This window comes from Maniola hyperantus, chromosome 16, assembly GCF_902806685.2.
Source record: "Maniola hyperantus chromosome 16, iAphHyp1.2, whole genome shotgun sequence".
Taxonomy (NCBI): Eukaryota; Metazoa; Arthropoda; class Insecta; order Lepidoptera; family Nymphalidae; genus Maniola; species Maniola hyperantus.
In genome coordinates, this window is record NC_048551.1 from 9,465,614 (window position 1) to 9,488,081 (window position 22,468).

At 36.6% G+C, this 22,468-nt stretch overlaps 1 protein-coding gene across 2 annotated transcripts in view; it reads right to left on the bottom strand.

Moving 5' to 3' along the window:
• LOC117989304 (G-protein coupled receptor moody-like) overlaps positions 1–22,468 on the bottom strand; it is a 99,408-nt gene that overhangs the window by 42,326 nt on the left and 34,614 nt on the right. Inside the window, exon 2 of one of the 2 annotated variants that reach the window (XM_069503841.1) lies at positions 7,775–7,820. The exons of the other annotated variant lie outside the window; for it this stretch is intronic. The gene's annotated coding sequence lies outside the window, so the exon portion shown is untranslated. The remainder of the gene's footprint in view (positions 1–7,774; positions 7,821–22,468) is intronic. 2 annotated transcript variants of the gene reach the window in all.

A 22,468-nucleotide genomic window follows, 5' to 3' on the forward strand; every position in this document is an offset into this window, starting at 1 on the left:
GATTGTTCCGTAAATATTTCAAGGTCATCGGTTTTTAACCGACTGTCAAAAAGGAGGTGGACTTTTTTTTCTACATATCTATTTTTTCGAGGTTTCTGGACCGATTTGCAATTTTTTTTTTAAATCAACAAAAAAGTTTTCGTGGCGGTCACATAAAAAATTCTGGATTCAACTCCTTAATCCTGATGCTACAGGGTTATTGCCCGCCTGAGATATCAAGATTCAGGAAGTGTTCATAGTGAATTTATATTGTAGGTACCAAGCAACGACTTTATTCTCAGACTTCAAGTCCCAACTCCTCAACCCTGATGATGTAGGGTACAGCACTCCTAAACTATAATGTTTCAGTAACTGCGGATGATGCAAAATTAATTTAGGTACCAAGCATAGGCTACATAATTGAACTTCGGATCCTAACTCCTCAATCCTGATGCTGCAAAGTACTAAAGTCCAAAATCGTGGGAATTTTAGAATTTCTGATAGGAATTGATATTTTAGGTATCAAACAACTGCTTCACGATGACACTCCCAGTCCGAAATACTCCACCCGAGCGAAGCCGGGGCGGGTCAGCTAGTTCATAATATACCTAGATTTATTATAATAACTAGTGTCCCCGTGACATTACAATGACACTAAACCAGACCGTTAAATTGTAAGAAATGAAGTCGATTGACATCTAATCTCAAATCTAACTTTTGAATGCCTGAATTCGGATGTATGGGGTATCGTTAGAATCTTAACACCATCTCAAGTGACACTGGATATCAATTTTGTGAACATGTGTTTTATCTTATGTCATGTATGTCATTTTTCTTATAATTTTTTTAATTACTATTTGCTTGTTTGCAATAGGCTAGTTGACACTTTTTTGAAGTTGGTCTTAAATGGTTAATATTTGTCCTATTAGATCAAAAAAATTAACACTATATTTTTTTGCGCCCTAAAAACCGTAAAAATTTAATTTAAAAATATATTTTTCTTAGACAGCTGAAAACACTGTCGGCCATGTTTGACCGATAGATTATCTGTGCTCTGACGTCATGCATTTGTAAACAACAGCATAACCTCCCAAAGTTTAATAAACATGACTTCTATACTAGTTTACATGAAAAATATAGTAAATATCGTTATTGTATCATCCGAGAATGTAAAAACGCATCGATAAAGACCACAGGAAAGTTGTGGATTAGAGTGCCCAGTGAAATAAATATACGTAACACGCGAAGACTTGCTTAAAGGGATCCTATATGAGTAACGACTTCAACCCAAATCTATTTTTGCAAAGATCACTTTGTTGTATAAAGAGAAAACGATATTTTTTTACGTTTACTATGAGTTTTTAGAAATATATAAAAACTAGCTTATGCTCGTGACTACGCCCGCGTGGACTTCATAAATTTCAAACCCCCATTAACCCACTCAGGGGTGGAATTTCAAAAAATCTTTTCCTAGTGGATACCTTCTCTTTACCTACAAAGAACACACCCACTAAATTTCATGTATCTGTTTAGATGTTTAGGCTGTGCGTTGATATATAAGTTAGTCAGGACTTTAAATTGTATATATATGGATACTACGTTAGTCCCCGCGTGACATAGAGATGACATTTCTTTGTTTACATATTTAATGACGTCACATCATGGCTGACAGCGTTTTCAGCGTTTCAAATAAAAATAAAAACTGTATTTTTTTAAATTGGATTTATATATCCATCCTGCTTTTTTAATAATTGTTATTGATATATTTCGTTGTCTTAAGCAAAATACTATAATAAATAATCATTTATTGGATGAAATTAGATATGAGTCAAGTAGCCTATTATGTAAAATGGCAACCAAGGTCACAATGGGCCGCGCCGCGGCGCCGGTGTGAATACTCCTTATGAAGTTGAACATATTTCAAATATTAATATTGTTTTCATCGAGCTAACCTACCGGAGGAAATTTATAAAGCGACCAAGTCCCTACTTAATAAAGTGGAAATTTATAATGCGAATATTAAATAAAGCGGAAATTTATAATTCGAATATTAAATAAAGCGGAAATTTATAAGCCAAAATACTTAACACAGTGCAAATTTATAAACACAAATAAATAAAGTAGAAAGCGAAATAATTTTTGTACACTTTGATGTAAATAAACGCTCAATACTGGTAAAAAAATCTTTGAGAAAAGTTTAGGAGCTTAGGTAACTAAAAAAGATCTTGCAAAAACATTTAAAAATTGCGTTATTTTACCCAAAAATCTGGTGTAAAAATATTTCTTGTAAGTATAAACTTTTATTCTGTATCTGTAAACCTTTACATGCGTCCAATATAATGTTTTCAAATGTAAACGTTCAATTCCTTGAATTCATATACTTATTGCAACAAAGCGGCATACCATAGGACTGTATGTTATATGGTACATAATTTAAAATATAGCAAGAATCATCGGCAGACTGTTGTACAGTAACATCAAAATTCTACAGCACGTTGATGCCTGTGCATAAAATTGACTGCCGCATGCAGCTTAATGCTGCAAAATAATTAATGGTTCAATTTGTAGCACGCTACATTGTTGCTCTGGCGTAAGACAGCCTTTATGGATCTTAGTTTTTTTTAATGGTCAATACACAAATAACTTAATACCAAACGTTTATTTGCTTTGTTAAAGCATAGTCCATCTCACTTTATTAGGTAGGTATCTCACATCCGTAAATGTTGATTGAAACAACATAATAATATACCCTCACGCTATACTCATACTTTTTAATTTTTAAGAGTGATCTCCAAATCGAGCGCGATTTGGAGATCACTCTTAAACAATTAAAAAGTTATTTTTCTTATGTTCCCTAATTTCACATTTTGTACCAAAAGAAGTAAAGAAAGATAAAAATAATATGAGGTAGGATTAAAATAAAAAAAACACCTACCTACTTAAGTATTCTACTTAAAATGTATAAGATTGAAATAAATATTACTTACCTATTGTACTCACGGATGAAATAAATATTTCACAAAGAAATATTATAGAGACAAAACCATTTCCTTTAAGTATATTATAAATACCCCATACAATAGCCTATTTTCTTTTCAGATGAGGAAAAATAACTAAGTAGGCCGCGGTATTCATTTTCAAATTCTTCTAATAGGATTAGTCTGTAAAATGAGAACCGATCCTTTATAAGACTTTAATAAAACGATTTCATAATACCTACCTACTAAGCTCTTAGCTTCGCCTGCCTAAAATTCCGGTCAAACTGGTATCTCGGTTTTAAGTACAACGAGTTTAATCAAAGTTTTCAAAATGCGTAAAGTTTCATCTGAATACCTAATTTCATTCTAGATCTAGTGGAATTGGAATCCGGTTTGGTTGAGATAACAAACAATATGACAAACTATATTTTTTTTTTTTTTTTTTTTTTTTTTATTTTTTTAAAAAGAATATTAGCCATGTTAAATGACTAATATTCCCCTTTCCTCTCCAATTAAGCGTCAAGCTTGTGCTAGGAGTAGGTACGACAATAGTGCAACGGGCGGGGTTTGAACCGTCGACCTTTCGGTTTTCAGTCCACTCCTTTACCGGTTGAGCTATTGAGGCTTTAAATATTTGCATGGATATAGAGAAACAGGTTGACAATTGCAAGTCCAGCGATATCTAGGGTACTAGTAGTAGGAGTATTAGCAGTGGCGTGCAGGTCATGGAGGCATAAATGCACTGCTTACCCCAGTTGAATAGCTCAATGCATATTTTTCATAATGACCTGCCAGTAAACAGGCTCCTACTTAACTAGTGCCTACTCTGGCTTCAAACCCTGTGCACGCCACTGAGTATTAGTATAGAGATCAGTACCTCTAAACGAATTACTAATACGAGTAGGTTGTACGTTCGCCTCCACAGTCATCAAGCGGTCTTTTTAGTTTAAAAAAAAAAACCTACCAAGTGCGAGTCAGACGCGTAGTCGCGTCGCGAAGTCGTATATTTTCGACATTTTGCACGATAAATAAAAACTATTATCTATATATATAAAAATAGCTTCTGCCCGCGGATTCGCCCGCGTGGCCTACAGGAAACAAATGGCATTCTTTTTCAGAAACAAACATTATAACATCAGGACACGCACTCTGAACAGCACCGAATAACACATATAACCTTCCAACCCCCATTTCACTCCTTTAGGGGGGGATTTTCTCATAGTCGTTTCTTAGCAGACACCTAACCTCAAGAAAAAACCTACTTTCCAAATTTCAAGTCAATTATAATATCAATAATTAAAACTTTACCATACAAACTTACATCCCCTTTTTTACCACCCTTATGGGCGAATTTTCCAAAAATCCTAAAATACGTATTTCTTCATTTGTGACCGAAAACCCAAATACCAATTTTCATGCAAATAACTTGAAAAATGACGGACTTTCATACAAACTTCCATCCCCCATTTAACCCACTTAGGGGTGGAATTTCGAAAAATCCTTTCTTAGTGGATATATACTCTTTACAAAGAATAGACCCTCCAAATTTCATGTCTTTAGGACCAGCGGTTTAGGCTGTGCGTTGATATATATGTCAGTCAGTCAGTCAGGACTTTGAATTTTATATATATAGATAAATAAAAATCCGTTTCAGAATGTACAGGTAAAGCCCTTTCATATGATAGCCCACTTGGTATATTAATTAACCTTATTTTGAAAGTTGAAAATACTAATTATTTGTTCATGAACATATTTTAATTTTTTTTGTGATGTAACTACAAATTCATGTTTACAAACTTTCATTGAATTTGGTTGCTAGATAGAGTGTGTTCGAAATACACTTCTCAAAGACTTACATGACTTAATCGTGTCTTTTTTCAACAGTAAATAAACTAGGAAGCATAAGTCATCAAAGAAAATTATTACGGAATTTCCTTGAACACGAAATTTTATGATAACATAAACCTATTTTAATATTATTTTAATGATATCAGACAACCACATCCCTAAATAAAGATTTATAACAAAGGAAGGACATTTTTATAAAAACAACCATAATATGCGCTTCCCGTAATCTGGTTCCGTAGTCTTTTTTAGGAATAGGGATGTTGCCTATGTCAAAAATAAATTATTTCTCAGTGGTTATTAATAAAGGGTCTTTCAAAATATCCAAAATCCACGCCCTTTCTTAATTTTAAGAGTAATAACCATTTTAAATTATCGATTAAACTAAAAAGCACGTTAAATGATTGTGACGTCACATTTCAGTATTTCATACTAAGCTCGCATACTAAGTGTTTTGACGTTTGATGAAAAGTGATTTGACTAGTTGAACATATTATCCCTATTGGTTGAGACGAAAACCTTTTAACCTCCTTTTGCCCGCTACGTGGACTTAGGTTTTAGGAATACCGTAGGAAATTTTTGTATTCCCTGGATAAAAGCGGCCTAGAATTGCTTCTTGCATTGCGCTGTACCCTACGACACATTAAACCATACGTTCATATTCTATGGCGTAATTAATTCATACTCGATGATGAAGACTGAAAACTTAAAACGCACGAGAGTAGAAGAGTCTTATGAAAGTAAACCAGGCTAATCTTTGAAATGGCAATTTTTTTTTTTTTTAAAGAATATTAGCCATGTTAAATGACTAATATTCCCCTTTCCTCTCCAACTAAGCGTCAGGCTTGTGCTAGGAGTAGGTACGACAATAGTGCAACGGGCGGGGTTTGAAACTTTGAACCGTCCGAGTCGACCTTTCGGTTTTCTTACCGGTTGAGCTATATTGAGGCTCGAATCGAGGCATATATTATATAAATTTATATGCACAGTAGTATATTATGTTACATACGTAAGTGAAGCCTTAACATAACATTTGGGCACATTTGTAGAGCGCTATCTATACTGTACCTACTAGTAGGTTTTGTATCTTCTGTCCCATCAACGAGCGCGAACTTTAAGCACCTTGTACCTAATAATACGAACGCTGAACGCAACAACGTCTATGGTATCATGTCGTCGCGCACATAAATGTCGATGTCACAGAATTATTCTCATGAGATAAGCTCGAACAACACACAATCACAAAGTTTTGTTGCAGCTATTTGGCTGTGGAACTCTGAAAACTTCGTAATCGCTCCGGATGGAAAGGCTTTATGAGTACAACTCGGAAATGTAAAATGTAATATGAGACCTCTGTAACAAAAGCTACCTACCTACCTACGTTAATTTACGACGCGGCTCGTAAAAATATGTATCACATTAAAATAATGTATAGAATTTTGTAAAAACAGCCTGTGTATTCATGGGACATGTAGGTTGCAGGAAGATTACCTACCTACTGTTTTTTTAGGTGGCTATAATTTTATTTATTAATGCTATAAAAAATTTGCAGAAATTGACTTGCTGCGAATGTTTGCATGGTGCAAGTGACTTGCCAGAACTGATTTCTGCAAGTTTTATTCCTAGTGGACAGAACCTAAAGATAAACACATAACATCACATAATATCCTACTATCATATACTTTTTTTTTTAATTAAAAATATTACAATAAAACTTAAAGCTAGTCTTATCTAATTACTATACAAATCATACCAGTGGAATAGTGCCAATAATACTGGCTGCATTTCCGCGCGGGACGGCCAGGCTGATCCGTTGCGCAAAAAAATGAGCCAGCCCTTCTGTCACTAGAAGGGGCTATTAATCGCGGTGAAATGTCTCGTATTTTTTTAGCATTAAGACTCCATGGCCCTAGGGTCTCCACGGCAAACGGAACAAAAATATAACTTTCGATAAGAGAGGCATACTTACTTGCGCCGCTTGCCGTTTTCAGCCAATTCTGCTGCGGCTCCCGGTCTTGATGCTGTCTCCCTGATATGACACAGGGCCAATGTATCAACGCACATTTCGTCCCACATTAGCGTCCGTCCCTGTTCCCAGGGAAGCAGCGTCAATCCATCAGGTCTCTTGCCATCATCCCGACTAATCTCTGCTGGCTCAGTGAGCGCAGGAAATGTCTGTGGTGGCAAGAGCCCTTTTGGTCTAAATAGCCTACCAGAGCTCCTTTGGAAAGAGAGTCCGTGGATTCCAAATTTATCAACCTCTTTTCCACACGGACATCTGTGCCGATGGCACAGTGGTGTTCCCAATCGGAGACACACCAATATAATACCTAAATAATATTAAAAAATAATATAACATCAAATACCTTCCTATACTTGCTATAATCTCGATGAGTAATACAATTTCACCGTATTTACTTAGTAGAACGTTATACTTATAAATATGTTGACTGAATCCCAAAATAGTCATTTGGATCATTGGGTCATGTTAGCGAATGGGTAGTAACTAGTGCCTGATTGGGGCAATGGCCGACCTATTTCCACATAATATATTTAGTCTGTTTAAATAGCTACTCGTAATTAAAACCTGGCAAATAGGTTGGTTTAAAAATAGAAACCACAGATGCTAGACTTTTCATAATATTTGCTTACGCAGATTTCTTGAACTACTTTGTATATTTAAAGAAATTCATTCAGCCGTATCAGAAATTAGCTTCTAATTTAGCCGAGATTTTATCCGTGTCGATATTATAAGTACCTAAGTGTAGAAATTCTGTAAAAAAAGTCCTCTAGATCTTGGAATTCCTCCTACGCTGATGTCGGTCGCGAACTTCGGTCGCAAAGTCTAGTTTTTTTTGTGGTTTGAAGATATTTTTTTCTGTAGATATTTCAATTTCGACTACGAGTATCTACCAAAGATTTTAGTTATCGTAGAGTTATGAAAGTTATCAGTACCTATATTAAAAACTTACCAAACGTAAAATTGCTCAAGATGCCTTTATGGTAACCAATTATTATCTGTAAAGAAAAATAAAAATATATAAAAATGATAAATAATTTACCCTGACGATCAGCCAAAGGTACGCAGGACTCTAGGTTTGGAGGAAAGTTAAAAGCCTCTAAAATCTGTCACCTGCATGTCTGAGAGTTCGCCATAATGTTGTCAAAGGTATGTGAAGTCTGCCTATCTGCACTTGGCCAGCGTAGCGGACTATGCTAAAAGTCTAAATCCTTCTCATTCTGAGAGGAAACCTGTTCTCAGTAGTGAGCTGGCGACGGGTTGATCATGATGATGATTATTTAGTTGAACTGATGCGTCACTAAAATGGCGGTCACGAGCATTAGCTATTTGTGGGACTTATATCAAGTTGCTTTGGCCAATCACAATTGAAAAGTTACACTATGGCTGTTGGCACTAATAGTTCATTTTTACTAATCTTTAAATTATCTGCACTGTGTACCTAATAATGATTCTGTTTGCTACAAATAACTTTCTCCCAAAAGTTTACGATTTCCTTTTTATGACGGTGAAAATATACGCAACGTGTTTTCGTCCTGAATCAATATGAGGTACATATTTTTTATGGCTCTTTTCAATGTTTATGTTCGTGTTATAACAAAAATGTAACGTTAGAGTTGTCTTGAACTATCTTTTAATTTTTATTAGGACTAGGTGATGCCCGCGGCTTCGCCCGCGTGTATTAAGGTTTTTAAAACCCCATGGGAACTCTTTTAGTTTCCGTGATAAAAAGCCTATGTCCTTCCCCGGGATGTAAGCTATCTCTATACCAAATTTCGTCAAAATCGGTTAAACGGATGAACCGTGAAAAGCTAGCAGACAGACACACTTTCGCATTTATAATATTAGTATGGATATGGATAAGATCGTGTAACTAGCTATGCTATTTAATAAGACATACCTAGATAGGTAATGATCAGTATAAATGTATATTTACTTAAAACAAACTTGAATCTATATTATGTAAGTATTAGGAAAATGCGGTATGTACCTATCTAATTTGAACTTGCTTCGGTCAAACTAAGACGATTTTTGCACGCCGGATTCCAGATGCGATTCAGTTACATTTTTCAAATTAGCGCAGTTATTTGCATACATACGTTTGGGATTCGCGCTTATTCACGTCTCACATATGACAAATATTTGGAAAATTATTTGCTCTAGATTCAATTACTTGATTTTGAATTGATTGATTCAAAACATACCTATTGTCTAATGGACGCCTGATATGATATTGCGCTGCGTGCCGCTGCGGCCGCCTATCCTATTCGCCTCCGTATGTTTTGTTGTTAATTAGTCTTATTCCACTGTATTCACACGAACGACGCGTCGTCGCCCCGACGGTCTAACACGTGTTTTGTTACTAAGAATTTTTTTATTACCCTCATATGTCTCGCATATGTCCTTTGAAAGCTTTTGATATCATTAATAATAATATTTTATGGATGGATGATTATTAGAAAGGCATGTTTACGATCTTCAGGAGAACGGGAGATTATTTTTTCATTGCATTAAATTCTGCGTAATATTTTGTATTTAGAGTCCTTTTTTCCGCTAGTAAAAATGAATGGCGCTCGGCTTTTAACTTGCTGCGTTGGTAGCGAGTAGGCCGACATCTGCTGCGCGATCGCGGGAGAATGACAGCTACAATGTCACGATCGCAATCATCTCTGATTGGTTAACGCTCGCTCACTATTGGCTACAATACATTGTTGCAACAAGAATCGCACAAATTCAGCCAATCAGAACAATTGAGATTGTAATAATGATTGATGCAGGTTTTAGACAATCGCCCTACTGATATTGTATTGCAAATGGCAAAAAGTTCTTTTTTTTAACTTTTATCGACAAAACATATTAAAAACCGACTTCCAAAACCACTAGCTACAAAGTAAAAAATAATTTTTGTTTCTACAAATTTTGTATGTATGTTGAAGTCGGGCGAGCATTATAAAAGAAACAAGAAATGAAAGCGTGAAGCTCGGCCGACTACACATACACGTGTAGAAGTAAAGAATATTTTTTACTTTGTAGTGGTTTTGGAAGCCGGTTTTTTAAGTTTTTTAGTGTAAGTAGTCATTAGTTTTGCTGGTGAATTGATATTTTGGGTACGAACCCAAAATATCAATTCACCAGCAAAACTTTCCAAATCCACACAGCTTAGGAGTTCAGTAGGTACCTTGCAGCATCAGGATCGAAGAGTTGGTACTTGGAATTCAATAACAATGTCTATGCTTGGTATTTACAATATTATTTCATCTAGTGTAGTTAAATACTTGTCATTTCTTATAGTACTTAGGAGGACACGGATGGATGTAAAAACAATTTTTTTTTTACTTTGAAATGGTTTTAGAAGTAGGTTTTTTCTTATTTGTTACAGTCTAAAAATACTTATAGCGCGCTAAGGTTATAAACACTCCACTGTTTATCAGTAAGGCGCTTAATTGCAGTAATCAATTACGAGACCAAAAGCTGAAGTAACAAAACAACTTGATTTTCCCTCCTACACCCTCAAAACATTTATCTTGGCAAAATATTCTGCCTCGAATACCTCCCATCGGATCTGTTTATAAAGAATGCGTATTTAGGCATTCTCTTGGGATCTATTCAAAGTTTATGAGAGCATAAATAAACATAAACAATGGTTGTATAAGAATTGATAAATGACTTTATTTCAAACAATATCACCGTTGTTCAAAACTAAATTAAACTCGCCACTTCGTTCATTACGTAGATTTAAGTAGCGTTAACTTTCGATTTCCATTAGGTATGTACTTACATAATATAAAAAGCTTTTTCTAAAAAAATATATGAAATTTGCACATTTCGTACCCTGTAGATTGGTTCGAAAGTTAAACATCCCGGACAGTATTAAAACTGTCCAGAAAAGTAAGTATGGAATTTCATTTCTGGACAGTAGGTAGCTACTTATTACAACAACTGTCCAGAAAAGTAAGACGTATGAAATTTCATTTCATATCATAAGTTTGAAGATTCACACAAACAATTATTTAGAAAATTTTGCATGAGTAATGAAAGGGGTAATTTATTTAGAAGTGGCGAGGGTATTGGGCATTGGGTAGATATACGTCTCTTTCAACAGATCAGCAGGTAAGTGATTCGGGTACGCCACTGCCGCACCGAGCGACGACGCGTCCACCCATCCGCCACCACCGCATCATCACCTGAGAGCCGAGTCCCGTGTATGATACAATCATTGAAAGAGAAGTTTATTTATACACTAGCGCTTGGCTGCAATCAGACCTGCTTATAAGTGATGACGCAGAAATGGAGCGCGCTTTCCTAGAAGATACATATTCACTCTTGATTTGAAGGTACCTTGACCACGTTACATGGTCCGTTTTTGCCACTTTACAAACTGCGCCTAATGTTACTTTACCTTATTTGCATGGGTAAAGTTAAAGACCTGAAGAGTAACACAAGCTACTTTTTATCCTGGAAAATCAAAGAGGTCCCACGGGGTGTAAAAACCCATATCCACGCGAACAAAGTCGCGCACATCAGCTAGTTTATAATAATAAAGAGCTTAACAAAAGCAAACTTTCTTAATAAGGACTACATTGACCAAGCTTTCCGCTTATTGTTTTCGCCAGAAAACTTCTGAAACAAACAGGAAATTTGTGCTTAAAAAGTATGAATAAGTAGCACATTTCCGCGCAATGAATTAAGTCTGGAAAAGTATTCTTAGGTAAAAAGAAAATTAATAAATCCCAAGTAAATGTCGTTTGTGCTCCACGTTTATTATAATTATTAATAACGTTTCGTACCTTAACTTCCTACAATTTATTATCCTTAAAATAAGCTTGGGTAATAAAAAAGTAGGTGCTAAGTCAGATTTAATTTCTGTCCGCGCTACCTTCCGCCCATCTCAGTAAGTATACTGAAAGATTATAAGTAGGTAGATAGGTATACCTACTGAAATATTTTCGCTCGATTATATTTTTAGATATTTTCAATTTGCCGTTATTTTAATACAAATACGGGAGTATATTTTTAGATTAGATTTAATATTATGTTTTGTTCAAGCTTAAGAATGAGTTGTTTTAACAGTTTTTTTATGTTCGAATAAGTTTTTTTAGTTATATTGTGTAAATAAAAAGATTACCCAGCTGTGTTTTTGTGGGCTCTTTTCAGACCAGAAATACTGCTCCAGGATTAACATTTTAACTAATTTACAACTTGTTGCAAGTTAAGACTGTTATTTTAAAAGTAGATATAACTTGATTTATTTCCGATTTTATCTTCGATTAAGAAACTTGTAGTTCAATTTAGTACCTACGGTCGTTCACGCTTCTTTTTTACAACTTTGTGAACGACTTTAAAAGCAGTTAAGGCAAACGCGTGTTACATTTAAAATACTTGATAGCTCTTTTGTTGTTTCGTGCTGAAAGTTTAAATAGCTCAGAGTGCCACGTGGATCATTGATGTGAAGTTTAGGCATTAGAAATTGAAATAGTGGAGAACTAAATGGCAAAAGGTTAAACGAACGAACCTCCTTGGCTGAGCAGCGCAGATGCCCATCGGTGAGTGAGCGAAAGAAATTATAGCTTCGCTCCTGTCGTGTATTCCAAGACATCTTAACTCTATTTCTTATTTTATTTATGTTGAGTATTAAAGCATAAAAGAGTTTAGCCGGATTTTCAATACGGAAGTCTAATCCATACTTAGTAATATTATAAATGCGAAAGTGGGTATAGTGTCTATCACATTCTCATTGGCCATGAGCTTAAAACCGATTTTGATGAAAGATACAGGAATACCTCGCATCTCGGAGATAGATATAAGCTACTTTCCAAGGCTAGGTTAATTCCCAAGAATAAATAATCATTTGAAAGTCGATACCGCAAAGCCTTAAGACTGGTCTTCAATGAGTGTGTCCTACCTGCGACGACGTATGGAGCGGAAACGTTTCCCAATCCCAACAAACTAAAAGTCGATGCGCGCGCTATGGAGCGAGCTATGTTGGGTAACTCTCAGGGATAAAATCCGGAACAAGGAAATTCGCAGAAGAACAAAAGCGACCGACATAGCTCAAAGGATTAGCAAGCTGAAGTGACAATGGACAAGTCATGTCTGTCGCAGAACCGACGGCCGATGGGGCAGACGTGTTCTGGAGTGGAGACCGCGTACCGGTAAGCGCAACTAATTTTTGAAGTAAAAATAAAATTATTTAAAACAAAGTTCTAAAGCCCTAAAATGTTATTCAGATATCGTGCGCAACCCCTAATACAAATATTGCTACTTCGAATCCAGAATTCTTAGATTCAGATCGGATGCAACGTGTAAAGTGCCTTCATCATCATCATCAACATCATCATCAGCCTGTGAACGTCCACTGTTGGACATAGGCCTTCCCTAAAGAGCGCCACCACACCCGGTTCTCAGCCTTCCTCATCCAGCCACTTCCCGCCAGCCTCTTTATATCGTCGGTCCATCGTGCATCGTGCTGGAGGGCGTCCCACACTACGCTTGCTTAACCGCGGTCTCCACTCAAGGACTTTCCGGCTCCAACGGCCATCGCCTCTACGACAGGCATGACCTGCCCACTGCCACTTCAGCTTGCTAATAGTTTGGGCTATGTCAGTGACCTTGGTTCTCCTGCGGATCACCTCATTTCGGATCTTGTCCCTCAAAGAAACTCCTAACATAGCCCTCTCCATAGCTCGCTGAGCGACTTTGAATTTGTGGATAATGCCGTTTGTTAGTGTCCACGTTTCAGCACCATAGGTGAGGACGGGAAGAACACACTGGTTAAAGACTTTCGTCTTGAGGCACTGAGGAATTGACGATGAGAAGACTTGACTCAAAGTGCCTTAATCAATGAAAAATCGCGGATAAATCGTATGGAGTATACACAAATAAAAAACCGTAACGAAGTCATCATGATCATTTACGTACAAAATCATAATGTAGAGAAGATATTATTTTTGCCAACTTTTTAGAAATTGATCGCTGTAATAATATTTTGCGCTTCACTAATTTAACACTGACACGAACCAGTGACCTATATCAAAATTAAGTACAATTACGAAGAAAAAACATTCCTCAAATAATTTATTGGTCGTTCCAGCTCAACCAATTTTGTAAGTGAATAATTATTTACTTACAAAATTGGTTGGAAAAGGTTGGTAAAGGATGGGAACGAAGTAATTTCCATATTCTATTTCAAACCCTTTACTTAGATCTAGATTATGATAAGCAACGTATTTTTTTTATAAATATAAAATTCGGCTGTTAGGTCAGCTTCAGAATTTCTGCATTCGTTTTATTTACGTGCTGCGCAAATTCGACTATTGTTCGTTCACTTTAACTTGACGCCTAACTTTATGTTGGCATAACCATTGCAAATCACACAATAATAAACCCTAATTTCTTAGGAATAAAGCAAACAAAGCAATGGTGCCAACATAAAGTTAGGCGTCAAGTTATAGTCAACGAGCAATGTTATCTTAGAACTTTAACTGAAGTGATTCCCATAGGTAAGAAATAAGATACCTATTTATCTAATAGGTGACTCCCTATTCGCTTTCGCCGGAATGTAGGTACATATTTTTCAATTTTTTAATGTATTTACTTAATACCTACCTACTCTACTCGTACCTGCTTTGCAAGGTAGCTGTCAGTATGATAAGAACTGATAAATTATGTAGTACCAAAGTACCTCTTACAAAGTTAAATCTTTCCCACTTTGATGCTAAAGGATTAGGTTGCTAAAACACTTTTGTCTTGTAAATTGCTTCTAAACATTCATAAAGCTAATCCGGCCTAAAATTTATAAGGCCTTATACAAATTTATCCTTCTAATATATCGCGTTTCTAAAATATGGCACTTAGTTGTGTTCACATGTGTTACATAAATAAACAAGGGTCACTTGGTAAATATAGCAAAAATATAGTGCATATTTATATCGGCGGAAAAGTTAAGACAAGGGTAAGGGTCATTTACGTAAGGGCAAAGAGGTCAGGTTCATAATATCGAAATTGTATACCGGCTTCATTAGCGAAACGAGATTAAAGGGCTGAATCAAACAGAATGCGCGACGGAAAGATCATATCATAGATATGTTACGTTATGTGATTGTATCATAGATAGGCGTATAAAATGCATTTGTTTATTTTTATTGACATAAATAACTTTATATTTGCAGAATAACTACATTATATTATGCTTAGCACCCGTAAGCCTTGCCTACGCGTCTTCTGCTTAAGGCATTGTGGCTTTAACAACCAACCCTTAGGTATAAACCTGTGATGTGGAGCACCATTTATAAAATAAACGTTTGTCTTTCTTTGTCGACTTGTCTGGCTACTGCTACACGTTCCTCTCGTACATACACACATATTATGCGGATATAAATAAAGTAAACGTAGTAAAAATAATTAATGTAACGTTCTCGCTGATGAGTAAGACAGAAGATAAAATTGCACGAGATAGCGGTCTGCAAATGTGACCCATATGCGGTACCTAGTTTTTAAGGCTTCACTTTAGACGCGTAAGTAACGTATATCTACTTTTTTATTACATAGCGTTTTTAACGTAAGTGGCGTTGGAGTAGAAATTTTTAAAAATACAAGGAAATGTAGGTAGTTATGTAGGCTTTGACTTACAAATCACGCGTTGAAGCTGCGTTCCTGAAATCGCGTGCCACCGACATCACGCATTGTAGTTCGATGTACTTCATTGTATCCAGATTCCACTTTAGACAGTATGAAATTTTACATCTCACCAACAGGTTGAAAGAATTTGAGCGTCAAAACAATAACATCAGCGTAAAAATGGATCTAAAGATATGGATTCAAATTAAAAAATTCAGTATCAACGATTTTAATTTATTAAAGTTTCCGCCTGGCGCGTATAGATATATGAACGAACTTGCGCTTTAAGTCTATTTTACTTTGACGCTAAATATTTCGAAGGCTTCAGTTTCCGCTGCGCGTTATGTACGTTTAGGACTTTAGATATGAACTATAAATAACTTCACAATCTGTTTCGACATTTTGATTAAGTATTAAGTATTCATAGAAAAATTCAGTTTGACGTAGGCAACCGCTAAGAAAGGATTTTTGGAAATTCAACCTCCAAGGGGGCGAAAAAGGGGCTGGAAATTTGTTGAAATACTTTTTGGTTTATACTGAAACATAATACCTACCATTATCCTCAATTACAGTAGCTGGCAAGAAATATTGTACATCGACCTTTAGAATGAGAGGTCTCGGTCTCTGTCGAAAGGTCGATGTACAATATTTTCTGCCGCGTACTGTACTTAAGTAACATTTCTTTCTTTGCATTGGGTTCCTCATTGCTAAAGGTCCCCCATTCTATTAGAAAAGAAAGAAAGAAAGAAAAGTGTTTATTTTTCTGTTAAAAAATTCTCAATACCTACTAGCGACTAGCCCGGAGTTAGGAAGTTGGCGGTGTTGCACCCCCGTGCCTCAGAGAGCACGTAAAGCCGTCGGGCCTTCATCTGATCTCTCTCCGGTCGTGTTGGATTTCCTTTCCATTGAGCTACGAGAGTGAGAGAATAGAGAGTGCACCTGCGATTGCGCACACACTTGTGCCATTGTGCACTATAATATCTCCCGCGCAGTTGGCTAATCTCCATGGAGATTGGCCGCTACAGAAAAAATTCGGTCGGGAGGACTTATATGTGTATTATATATCATATATGGGACTTATTATTATTAATATAAACTAGATGATGCTCACGACTTCGTCCGCGTGGATTTTCGTTTTTGAAAATCACGTGGGAACTCTTTGATTTTCCGGGATAAAAGTAGCATATGTCCTTCCCCGGGATGCAAGCTATAGCTGTACCAAATTTCGTCAAAATCGGTTGAACGGATGGTCCGTGAAGGGCTAGCAGACAGACAGACACACTTTCGCATTTATAATAGATATTAGTATGAATAATGGTATAAAAGTTTTCTTAGGGTAATGGTGGGTTTCCAGGTCCTTCTGTATTCCACAAGTAACGCTTAATGACCGCAAAATGACAACGTAAAAGTGGAATGCTCCTGATTTGGGTATACCCACTCGTACGAACTTCATTTTCTTTTGACATGACAGGATTTGCGACCCGCCCTAAACGTTTTAACTTTATCGGAATTTCAAAAAGCCACTTCATTTCCTGCTAATGAAGGACACCCCTTTAAAACGACGCAAAGTTACATTTCGCTAAACAGAGAACAGAGACATGAACTGAGACATTCAAAAAATACCGGTCAAGTGCGAGTCGGACTCGCAAACAAATCGTTCGCAACAATACCATCGTACAAGAAATAACACCTTTTAATTTTTTATGTGAATTGTGATGCAACTAAAAATTCACCGTTGTCGAATTTTCGTTTTGCTTGTGCTATAGGAAATTGCTACTTTCCTGCCAAATTTCATGATTCTAAGTTAACGGGAACGGTTTTTATTCCGTTGATGTGTCGAAACAATTTTTTTATTTATTCCTACCAAAGAATTGAACACGAATTGAATTTATTTATATATACTTTATTGCACACTAACACAAAGTAAAACCCGCTATAGTAGGTACCTACTTGCTTTGCTTTAAATTAGTAGGTCTAAACTAGCGTGTGTTCCTAGACAATTTCAAAATTAATTTAACTTGCTCCAAGAAGCTCCAAGTTACAGTTTACCTACCTCATCTAGGAAACTATGCTCAAATTACTTTACACTAATAACACACTGCAAAATCTGTGTTATACCAATTAAATAGTATTCATGATCACAAATCTTTATTTATCTTAGGTAGGATCATTCCCACATGCCACGGTCTTGCACCGCCTGCATCCAGCGGCTCCCTGCGACTTGTTTGATATCGTCTGTCCACCTAGTAGGGGGTGCGCCTCCCGGTGCGAGGCATCCTAGGGTCCCAAATGTCTTCCTATCAGTTTTTCGAACTATGTATGTATGTGCCCTGGCCCATTGCCACTTCAGCCTCGCAACCCGTTGAGCTTTGTCGGTTACTCTGGTTCTCCTACAAATCTTTCTTCTGAATTGTCACGTTGAGAAACTCCAATCATAGCTCTCTCCATCACCCGCTGAGTGACATAATGAGCTTTCTGAGTAGTAATAGTATGTACCTACTGCACCAGTTAGGTTTGATTAATTAGTTTTTACACCGTACACGGTCCGTGCCGTACCGTGCCGTGTCCGTGCAATTTTACTCTAAAAAGTTAGAGTTACGTTCCCGGGATCGAACCCTGGACCTCCCGAATAGGAAGCCGATGTCTTGACCACTAGGCTATCACTCTCTACTCTACTTTATCGCTACTCTAATAAATAATCCGCAAAATTAAATATTAAATTTTCGTATCCAATTTATATTGTAAGTAACCAAACCTTCAACAGTTTACTCAAGAAATTATGTGTACTCTTCGCAAAGAGTTCGCAAAATTCGCTGAGTAAACTGTTAAATCTCTTGGGAAATGTTTTTCTAGTAAGAGATCTACTAAACTTATATAATGAGGTGTAGGCAAAGTAACCAACCAAATAATATTGCTGAGTTTGTATTATTGCAATAGTATTAAATTAATCAAAATCATTATAAAAAAAGAAATGTCCTGATTCATGATTGACTCATCAACGCCTAGCCTTGGATCTAGAAAGCTGAAATTTAGCACAGAGAGCCTTATAATGTAGACAAACATATAGATAAGGCTCAATTTTTTGAAATTTTCACGAGAGTGTAACCGCGGGCGGTCGCTACTAAGCTATAATTACGAAGTTACGTCATGTCAATGAAGTGCTTTCATGAGTACAGGTACCTACAGAGACTGAATCAGTATAGTAAAAGAAAAACTGAAGAGAGTAGGAAGTCTTGAGCTCTTGTACTATAGAGAAATCTGTATTCAAGGAATATGCCTGTACCTTTCCATATAAATATAATTCGTAATTTCCGCATGGTAACTTTCCCTATACGAAAAATTTGAATAATTTTCAGTACTATGACGGAATCGAGTACAAGGTCGAGTAATGACCACAGAATAAATGGGGCAAGCCTATCTAGGCCAATGGCATTAATGGATCTTCATTTTTGCATGACAAAAATCGCATAGACATTCATCTCAAAGAGTGGCCCAAGCATTTTATGGCAATCGTTAGGATATTAAAGAAATTCAAACGCCCCTTAGGTCATTTTAATGGCTTCTGGTGTCCGTTTTATTGCCTCTTCATCATTTTCAAATACTATACGTCAATATGATATGGTGCGGAAAAGTGCGAGAGTACCACGGAATTTGGAATGGGTATAGAAGGGAGGTTTGTCTGTACTTTATGATTTACGAAAACACAGCCTCACTGAATTTGCAAAACTTTCACTCGAACGAAGCCCAGGCGGGTTAGCTGGCTGTTGGGATATAACAGAGATTGGATTGCGGTTTTGAGCCATTAAGAGAAAATTACGGGTAGTTTCGGTTAAATCTATCCTTAATGGACATACAAATTACAAATCTGTTACACGAGCTCGAGTTAATTTTTAAAGCTTCCGCTGTCCATCCGTTCTTCTGTCTGTCAGCGGGCTGTATCTCATGAACTGTAATAAGTGGAGAGCTGAAATTTTAACAGAATGTTTATTTCTACTGCCGCTCTAAAAACAATTAATAAAATATTCAAAATGGCTGGCATGAAAATTAAAAAATTAAAAAGTGTTGTTTCTCGTACGATGGTACGGAACTCTTTGTACACGAATCCGACCCGCATTTACTGGGTTTCTCACTATATTTGGTCAAACATCGTTTTAATTCTTTTCCGTCAGTATTTTAATTCAAAAAATTTGCATAAATCCACCCATGACTGTTGTCTCGGCGCGGCGTTACCATTTTGTCGTATACCTAACTAAGTACTCACGGGCTAGAATGTAGTCTTTAGGATATTATCCCACATGACCGAGAGCTACATATTCCACCCACGGTCACCCTATACTAACATTATAGTGCTCAACAAGCTGTTTAATGTGTCACTCATGATGCAATAGGTACTTTTCTTAAGTAACCATTAACATTTTATTACGCCTTAAGCACACGAGTAGATATTCCTTAAGTGAGAGGATATGGCGTTAACCTGCTTTAGGACGGTATCGTTGTCCTCTTTACTAAGCCCACCCTTCTTTCTCGTAATTTAGGAAAAAACAGCCCCATGTGACTAACAGTTATAAAATATGTTTATGCAACCATATTATTGTTGATTCTCACAAGATTATGATGGAAATTTTATCTGTCTTAAACCCTGTATTTTTGACAACCCCCTGGTTCAGTGGTATGCGCATGTGGTCTTATAGGTGGGAGGTCCCGCGTTAGATTCCCGACAGAGGCAATTTGGGAACTCATAATTTCTAAATTGTCTCTGGTCGGGTACTAGAGTAGGTCAGGCTGCCTTTAGGTTTCCATCGATATAAAACATTAACACCGGAATACATTGTCAACATAGGGGCTTCTTTAGAGGACGATACAGACTACAAGTGTCATACACAACCTTAATGCATTGCATATAGGTTGAATATGACAAATGTCGTTTGAATCATCCTCTAAAGAAGCCCCTATCTTGACTATGAACTCCAGTGTTAGCTGCTCTAAAGATACTTCAGCTTCTACCTACTTAAGATAGGTACTATGTCTGGTAGAGAATGTGAAGCCATCCTATAAGTTTTTTGGCATAAGAAATATCTCGAACACATTGAAGTAAAATGATTTCTAAGAGAATGTGTGGCAAATATATCAAATAACTTGTGTGAAATAGCAGTAGGTAGGTATAAGTATCTCGGGTCATAAACACAGGGTTCCGTAAAATCCATTTGCCAAGAAAACAAACAAATAGATAAATGGGTTAACGCTTAAACCTTTATCCCCAAAAGCTGATCAACATTGAAACCCACGTAGGCGTGAGCGCGAGTCATAAAATTAGCATAAAACCACCTTAACAGCCTACAAGTAATTTGAATCAACGTTGTTTCGCTATAAATTGTGGAACAATTTTAAAAATCTAGACATTCTAATTACGGATTTGTGCTTCTTATCTTTTTGGATCTAATTTATTGTAAAAAATCCGACTGTTGCGGTGTATTCGAAAGCGGTGACACATTTTCATACTAAGTAAGTAGTAGGTAGCCCTTTTCATACTGAGAGGAGACTCGTGCTCAGTAGTGCGCCGGCGTTGGGTTGATCATGATGATGAGATAGGTACTATGTATGTCGTATCAAACCATTGAATTATAATGTAGGTACTATGTATCAAACGAGTCGCAGGGAGCCGCTGCATTCTGGTGACGCAGCGTGCAGGGCCATGGCGTGTGGAAGTCTCTACAAGAGACCTATGTCCAGCAGTGGGCGTATATCGGTTGATGACAAAATCGCATCAATTATTTGGCTGTTACAGGAAATTCTGAACAGATTTTAAGAAAGTTTACGTGGAAAAAGCCCTAAAAAAATTAGATACCTGAACATACCTACAACATTTTTGACATTCGTGCGAACGCACTGCTTTGGAGCGGACGCTTTCTCAATAATTGATATAAGTTTTTTGTCTACCCACATCAAAATAATAAAATGTAGATATGAGTGAAGTTAATAAGGAAATGGATTGTGAAGTATATATTCCGCGTGAAAATGAATTTGACGAAAGTGTACGATGTGAAAAAAGGCAGCGGGAAAAAAGTTTGCGCGACAGTAGTGGCGCAAGTATTGATGAAGAAGGATTTACAACGGTGATGCGACGGCGAACCAAACGTCTAGCTGTACGTAAGTCAAGTAGCAGTGATTGCAATGACGACATCGACATGTCGAGACATGCACAAGAAAATGAAAAGATTGAGGTGAGCGTTACGTCTAAGGAAATTTTGCTTAAAAAAATGGCATTTGCGAAACTATTGCGATCAGAAGGTATACTAAATATACTGAGTATTAAATATAAAAGCCCTTATAAAGTTTTGATAGAGTTTGGTGACAAAGAAAATGCTCATAAGTTACTAAGCAATAAAAAGTTTGCGGAAACGGATTATAGATGTCAGTTAACAGAGGGGTTGCAATTGACATTCGGTATAGTAAGAAACATTGACTTGGATGTTCAAGAGGAAGAAATGCGGGCGAGTTTAGAAAGTGAATTCGAAATTTTATCTATTAAAAGATTAAGGAGATGTTTGGATAATGGTGAGTGGATTGAGAGTGAATCAGTAAGGGTGTGTTTTAAGGGTCCTACCTTACCCTCGTATATACTAATATACGGGTGCAGATTTAAGGTGGAACCATTCACATTTCCTGTCACGCAGTGCGCTTCTTGTTGGCGATATGGTCATTCGAAGAAATTTTGCCCAATAAAAAAGGATTTTTGCCCGAAATGTGGAAAACAACACTCAAATTGTGAGACTAAGTTATATACTTGCATTAATTGCAATGGGGATCATATGGCGCTTGACAGAATGTCCTGTCCGGTATTTCTCAAAGAAAAAGAGATCAGGAAGATTATGTGTGAGGAGAACTGTAAATATCGAAAAGCTCTGTCTATATATTACGATAAAAAGAAATTAAGTGATAGAATTCGGCGTGATAATATGGACGGAAGGAATGAAGCATTCAATAACCGTAATGTAAGTTATAATGAGAAGAATTTAAATAAAACATATAG